This window comes from Cyclopterus lumpus, chromosome 8 (genome assembly GCF_009769545.1).
Source record: "Cyclopterus lumpus isolate fCycLum1 chromosome 8, fCycLum1.pri, whole genome shotgun sequence".
NCBI classification, from domain to species: Eukaryota; Metazoa; Chordata; class Actinopteri; order Perciformes; family Cyclopteridae; genus Cyclopterus; species Cyclopterus lumpus.
In genome coordinates, this window is record NC_046973.1 from 12132656 (window position 1) to 12141055 (window position 8400).

Sequence of the window (8400 nt, forward strand, 5' to 3'; positions counted from 1 at the left end):
ATTAAACTATTAAGAGCTGTCATACAATTATCACAGCAGGTGTTCAAATCATGTGTTTCTGTTACTTTATCCCAGTTCATTTGCGTCAGTTCTCTTTCAAAGTCTGCCATTTTACATTTTGGTCTTCCTGATTTTACAGATTTCCTGGCATTCTTGGTATGATGAACCAGTTGTTTGCTGGTCAGCTTTCTAACAACCAATGTCATATTATGATCTGATAGGCCTGTGATCAGATTGTATGTTTTAGTTATTCTTTCTGTCCTGTTCGTGAAAGCAAGGTCAATCAGAGTTTTACTTTTCCTTGTTATTCTTGTTTATCAATCAGGGCCCTATTTCTCGTACGTGGCTTAACAAAGTTGATCAAATGTCCTAATAGACAGCTAAAATTAACACGATGATTGACATCAGGCTATCCAGGTTTCTCAAAGGCTGATCCGCCCTCAAACCATCTGGTTAATTTGAGCCAGATGTCAGTTCACAGGATAGTTGCGCGTGCCCGTCCGACTTCAAAAGGGAGAAGCGTCGATCACAGAAACCATGATTTACTAACAGCACAAAGGCGAATAAACTCAAAGGAAGAGCCTCCTTTTCTCCGCTGACGAGCAGGAGATGATCATGAATGTATATGAGGAATTCCAGACCATAATCATGGCAAAATCTAATCAATTCATTCACTTCACTCGCGCTTGAGAGGGGGCATGGCTTATCTCCATGGAAACATTTATAACTTCCGCCATTCACCATGGATTAAACAATAACCACTATTTCTGCTTTATACTTGTTGTGGAAATCCAACAAACGTCGAAACATCTAATGCCCTCGTGTTTGGGTTTATAACATTAATATCATATATATATATATATATTTATACATAACATCACCCGTAGGCTCACACAGCTCGGTGACTTTCACCGTATACGTCTAGATAAGTGGATGAAAATCCTCTTTATTCGCAAATCACATCCATTCGTCTGTGCATTGACTTTCATGAATTTACTCGCAATGCAGCATCAGTGTTGGGAAAATGTATCGGCTCATTTTAAGTGCCTCATTCTTTAAATGTGCCTGCTGGCAGTCGACTTATTGGCATGCATCATCCAATGGGATCTAAAATAACTATCTCAACTCTTTCAGAACAAGTAGATAACATATATGAGTATATTCATGTATGTGGAGATGACCATATAGAACTTTTATTGCATTTACTCGGACATGGCCAGGGAACGTAATGAACACATCCATGAGTTCCACCAAAACCACGGCATGCAGCGGCTTTCCCGATGTTCTGCATCGCCGACACTGTACAACAATGTACCACAATGTACAACAATGTACCACACTGTAGAACAATGTACCACACTGTACAACAATGTACCACAATGTAACACACTGTACAACAATGTACCAAACTGTAGAACAATGTACTACAATGTACCACAATGTACTACAATGTACCACAATGTACAACAATGTACCATACTATACACCAATGTACCACACTGTAGAACAATGTACAACAATGTACCACAAGGCTCTGCAAACAGTCTGTGAGACAGTCAATGCTGCAGCGTTTTGTGTTCAATGTACGGCTCGAGAAGGTCTTTAATAAATGATTCCTTGTGGGCAGAATGGATAGCACTCATATAGGAAGTCATCATCACGTCATAAGAACTCGCTGGAGCAGGCTCAAATTTTTTTATGTGTTGCTATGGTGATTTTTCCAAACTTGCTTCGAGCAACCGAAAAGCCTCAGTAATCTCATCCGCGAAATTATCCCGCTAAACACGTTAGCCACGTACGAGGAATAGGGCCCAGTTGTAATTAGTTATAACTAAATGTTGTCGTTATTGTTTTTAATTTCCGTTTAGCACCTTTATCCATCCAGTTGATATTGTAATCCCCAAAGAAAATACTCAGAACTCAGAAGAATGATTACATATTGCGACATATTTCAGTTCATCATAAAAGCTGATGTTGTGTGAAGGTGGGTTGTATAGAACAACATTGAAATTCATCTGGGGTGAAAGAACAATATTCAGTCCCAGGCATTCAAGATTATAATCCAGTTGAATTTCTGTACACCTAAAATTCTCTCTAATATACATCATAACCTCTCCCTATTGGTCTGTATTTCCGATAGCAGGTGTACCCTTGAATATTTATTAAGTTTGATGGTATGTCACGGTTAAGCCAGCTCTCCGTAAAACACAACAAATCCAGGTTAGAGTCAATAAGCAGGTTTTGTATATGATCAATTTTAGGTAGTATACTTCGGATATTTAGGTGACTACCAAGTATGCCAAGTTAACCGCCTCGGGTTGCGTGCAGAGAGATGAAGCATTAAAATTAGCAAACACACGCGCGCAGACGGGGCAGCAAGTGGCGTCGTGAGCACCAGCAGTACTTAGAGACAGGGTCTTACTCAGCACTGATCATTCATTCATGACGCACATCTCAGATGGAACCTTAGATCAGAGACCTCAACCTTACATTGCTGAAAAGGAAAAAGTCAAACTGAACGAGACTATACAGCATGACTGTGTAACCTCTATGAGATGTCTCCCGGTCAAATGAATCTCATGGAGCTGGGCCGACTTGTGATAACCGCAGTTTATTCAGCATCTCCTGCATTCTGCATTCATCACAAAAGACCACACAGTTCCGTCATGTCGTGTGGACAACAGCACATGCTCAGTCTATGTGTGAATCCTCCGTTGCTCTGAGGATTACCCATATTAATACACTAACAATGAAACACGTGATCGTATACTGGGTACATCTGAATACAATAACTGAAATAGAACAGAAACTGTCTCTCTCTTAAATGTATGAGGAGAAATACAAGATAAATGTATACAGTATAATCCAAAATATACAGTTACATACAGAGTCCTCACACTTGACTGTTTAACGTATTATTCATTTTCTAATAACAATTGTATAACCAAATAAACATGTAGATACATAAAATATTCCATCTGCATGTTTAAAACATTAATACACTCAACAGAACAACATACTTTAACATATCTGCATTCATCACAAAGGACCACACAGTTCCGTCATGTCGTGTGGACAACAGCACATGCTCAGTCTAGAAAGACGGCATCACGTTAGTGTTAGCTAGCTATACTGGAGACATTCTTTAGTGACAATAAAACACGTACAAAACAAATAGTTAACTTAATGAAAACATGGTGAATATAATACAAGACAATTACTATACAGACAAATAAAGCCAGCTCAACTTTTATGTACCATCCCAATTAGTTAACACTATATTGTCCACAGACATTCATAGGCAAGTTACCTATGTGTGAATCCTCCCTTGCTCTGAGGATTACCCAGGGTCCTTTGCGTCTGTTATTCAGCGCAAGTACATATTCACAACAACAGGTGGCATAGTTTCCCCATTTAGCGGGATTTAACTTGAACCTTTTCAACTATGTTACAGCTGCGTCTTGAGGAAGGTCCTTGTGACCGAAACATTGTGACACTTTTTCTTGAAAGTGCAAAGGTAGTAAGTGTCTGTTGGAATGGACTTATTTCTTTCAACCGGAGCAAGAAATTCATACATAGATAAATAGACCAGTCTGTTTCTAAAAACATCCACTCGTCCCTCTCACTAAAAACGTTTTCATCTCAACAAATCCACAAACACATGCCCTACTTTGATGAGCCGGATGGAGGTCATGTTTTTTTGCCCCATTTGTTTGTTACTCTTTGTCAAATCCCTGTGAATAGAGTCTGAGTGAACACAATCACACAGACATAAATGGTAGTTTCACAGAATAGCCAGCTGTTAATAGGTTGACAATGGAAACCTTTATGGAAATGGATTAAATCCTACTCTCTCTTTCTCCCCCATCCTCCCTCCTGCTGCTTCCATCATCCAGCTCCTCTCTTCCGACCCCACCGCCACCACTCCCTACCCCTCCTCTATTGTGTGCCTGACTGCCTCCCTTGTAATCCAGTGTGTCTCTTTGTGGCAGTACAGCCTGTGGCTCAGCTGCACTTTGGCCCATAATGGACCCAGTCAATGGGGAGGATTGCCACCCTGTTGTCTCTATCAAGGTCAAGTGTGCATATAAGCGTCTGAGTTTGTGTGTTTGCTTCGTGGGCCTTGTGGCTTTGTGGACTCTTTTTGTTTGCATGTGGGCTCACTGGCAGAGTCACGCATGCGTGTTTGTGTGGTTGGGGGGGAAGATATCGTTGTAAGGGTGCAACTAATGGAGCTATAGTGCAAGTTCAGACAGGAAGACCATACCCCTCAAGCCCGCCATTTATTCCTCCTATATCAGCCAATCATTTCTCACACATGGTCACTTATTGTTTACTTGCTGTCATTGTTCTGCGCTGTCAATCAGGGGATCAGCTGCGCAGATCAGCTGATTCCCTCTATCCAATAAGCACATGGAAACAATGACATGGTTAGCCAATCATCTCGCTGCTGTCCTATTTAAATATGACTGTCTCTCTACCTTCAGTTCATTCATGCTGCAGTTACGCACCCCTCCACCTCCCCATCTCCGCCCAGTCTTCACGGATCCATCAGCTTCATCAACTCATCATTCTATCAGCCCATCACCACCAGGTCCGGACTCCACGGGGGGATCTATCTCGTTGCTGATCGGGGCAATCGGCCCTCAATTTCAAATCTCCCCGTAGAGTCCAAGCGCCAAAGACTCTGAGACTTCATCATTTCATATCATCTGTTAACAATAAACATGTATCCTTTCTTCATCTAACTGGTCTCTCCCTGATTGAAATATTAGTTGTGTTTAATTTCAGTCTATTTGACTGTAAATGGACCATAATTTACTAAATGAACATCATGCTGTATTGAAGAAGACCTAAACATTGAGACCATAAACTCATGTTTACAATGTGTACCGAGGGCCATCTTTTTGCAACAAAAATGTCATGACCATGGATCTGGATGTGAAGCGGTGTATTGGAAATTCCACCGATGGGGCCTCCAATATGCAAGGCCAATATAAAGGCTTCTCTACACTGCTCTCTGAAAAGTGCCTGACTCAAATCTATGTGTGGTGCTATTCACACATCCTGAACCTTGTGCTGTCAGACACAACACAGTGTGTACTGGCAAGTGGCTCTTTCTTCCCTGATGAACAACATCGCTGTCTTCTTCGGAGAGTCCTACCAGAGGATGAATATCTGGGAGAAGGAGAGCAAAGACCCAAGACGCAGACATCTCGCCTCGATAGGAGAAACGCGCTGGTGGTCCAAAGATGCAGCTTTGGCAAAGGTGTTTGGCTCTTTTGGAAAGCCAGACGGGGCCCTGTATGTTGATGTCCTCCACACCCTCTCAAGATGGAGAGACCATCAATGCCACGGCACGAGTCAATGCACAGGGATACATCGGCCAGCTTCTGAAGTATCAGACGATACTTACAGCTGAGATCTTCCTGTGAATTTTCCAGGTCACGTCACCAGTCTCTAAATACCTTCAGACCAGTGGAATGGACATCCTGACAGCTCATCGGATGGTTGCGGCTGCAGAAGCAGAGCTGAAGGATATGACCAGAGATTTCCAGAGTGTCACAACAGCGGCCGACAAAATTCGTCCAGTGGACCAACAAACGACTACAGGGGCAGAGTGAGGAGACTGAGATGGAGGTGGAGACCACTCTGCCACAGAAACGGGGAAGAAGGAAGAAATCCACGCCTGATGAGATGTCCCGAGATGAGGCTGTGACTGATGCCGAAACATCATAGAAGATTGAGGTCCACAATCGAATTATGGACACAGCGTTTCCTCAAGAATGGCACTTTGTATGCTGATCTGGCACTTCTGGACCCGAAAAACTTCAGCCAGGTAACATCTTTCGGCGATAGTTTCCCAGAGGCAGCACTCCAAGAGTTGACCAAGTGTCTGCTGCCATTTAAAGACAGAGCAACAGTGGCCGAGTTACAAAATATATCAAACAGGCTCAGGAGCTCACTCCCTCAACAGCACCTGGAGGCTTTTATGTTGATGGATACTCAGACAGATGTTTTGCAGATGCTGGACGGTGAGAAAATCATAGACGGTGTTGCAGAAAAGAGTGAGCTGCTGCAAAAGCTACTCATGTAGTGAGGTAATAATAACACATGAGTATACGGATATTGTTTTTTATTAACATGTGACTATAATGCACCTGGGCCGGCAGAGTTAGTTTAGGTTCTGTTACTTAACTTATTGTTTTGTTATGCACCTTCAACACCCCTACACACACACACACACGCACACACTCAATCACACACCCAGCATGCAACACTACTGATACCACTGATGTTCACGCCCCATAATATGTTCTGTTCTGTTCATTTCTACAATATAGTTCATACTATTTCTACCCTGATTCCAGTTTCTTTATTGTGTGATCTTTCTCTGCTGACATTCATTCCTTAAGGCTCTGTAGTTGAACTTATAAGCATCTGATACTAGCCCAGAGTTAAGCATATTCTTCTAGCAAACTATACCTACCTCGAGTGTTACAATAGCCAGTGTCTTTTTATTCCATGTCCAGACAAATTGGTGGATCCAAATGTTATAAAAAAACAAACATATGATTTAATTTATTTGTAATCATCCAAAATAATGTTAAGTGTATGGGTATTTTTCCAAGTAGACCACTGACTGGTCGATACGTGCAATGCATTGAGTGGGCAACGCGCCGTGTGGGGCCGGTCTGACAGTAACTCCCGGGCCACATTTTCCCCCCAGTCCGCCCCTGCATGCGTGTGTGCGTGCACTGAGGGAGGGGGTGGTGAAGAGGGGAATCTTGTCAGCAGTGTGCCACACAAAGAAGATAAAACTACTAATGGCCTGGGTTTCCCTCTAATGGAACGCTGAGCCTCGCTGTGGCGTCAACAAAGCTGCATTCAGAGCATCTCTTATTCATAGATGCATTATGGCATCCAGGACCCGGCCTTTCTTTCCCTTTTCTATTTACAGCTCCCCTCTCTCTCTCTCTCTCTCTCTCTCTCTCTCTCTCTCTCTCTCTCTCTCTCTGTCTGACACACGTGGGCGTCTCTTCTCGTACAAAATATACATTTTTTTCCTCCCATGCTGCGGAGCCGTGCACAGTTCTCCGGCATCCCACGGCATCCTCTCTCGTCCCACTTACACACACGCACGCACGCACACACACACACATGGGATGGATTTAACTGTATTAAACCATAGTTCAATAGGTACAATTGTGAGACACTTTTACCTAACTTGAGAGTATACTGTATATTTTACGCAACTTTATACTTCAACTTTAATATCAGACAATATGTATTTGACAGCTACAGTTACAAATTTCTTTTTCAGATTCAGATTTTACATAAAAAAATGTTTTGCTTATAAAAAACTAAAAAACAATGTGCTGCAATGCACCCACCGAGTAACTTGGGTTTTAACGTCTGATATTAAGAGAGAGGGATCAAACAGGGATGATGTTTTGTACACAATTCTATTTTTCTGTGTAAGTGGAATACTTGATTATACTTAATGCTCGATTGTTGTCTTTTAGTCTCATCCTGTGCATTGAAGGTTTAATCCCAAAAATATATCTGGTGTGATTGATAATAATAATAATAATAATAATAATAATATGATGCAACTTTTTACACACCCATGCTTTTCCAACCCTGACATTTTGAAATGCGTTGAGTTGTGGTCAGTCAATATGTTGTTAGATTTCAAGACAATGCGGATGCAAGTTTAGTTTAGTTTAGTCTCACTTTTAACACCTGAGCCAAAGACGTTTTACTCCAAAGCTCGGGCTACAGTTAGATAAACAGCTCCCCCTTGTGGTTAAAAGAAGGTAGCATAAAAGAATGAGAAACCCCTCGGCTGTGATATGGACAATGTCACCCATCAGTTTTACTAAAGATGTCACTGAGCGAGGCGGACACATCAGAAGCATGTCAGCCAGCATCCTATCTGGAGGGAGAACTCAATAACTTTCATAACCAACTAAAAAATCCAACACACCTATCAAATACAAGCAGACACTATCTGCGTCTCTCTCTATATACAGTATATATATATATATATATATATATATATATATATATATATATATATATATATATATATATATTAAGTGGATCTGACACAGAGCCCTGATGGGGAAAAAACACACACACACACACACACACACACACACACGCACACAATAATATATGCTGTTGGTGTCTCGATGATTGGCTCTAATCATGACCTGAAGGAATGGGCGTGATTGAGACAATATCACACGGACGTGCTTGACAGTGTCAACATGCGTCGGCCTCAAACACTCCCAAATGTTCCACCCCAACATTACCTTCCCACCTCCCTCGTCGCCCACTCATTCGCTCTTCAGATTTCCATAGTCTTCCCGTTTTTAATGATCTTACATGTGC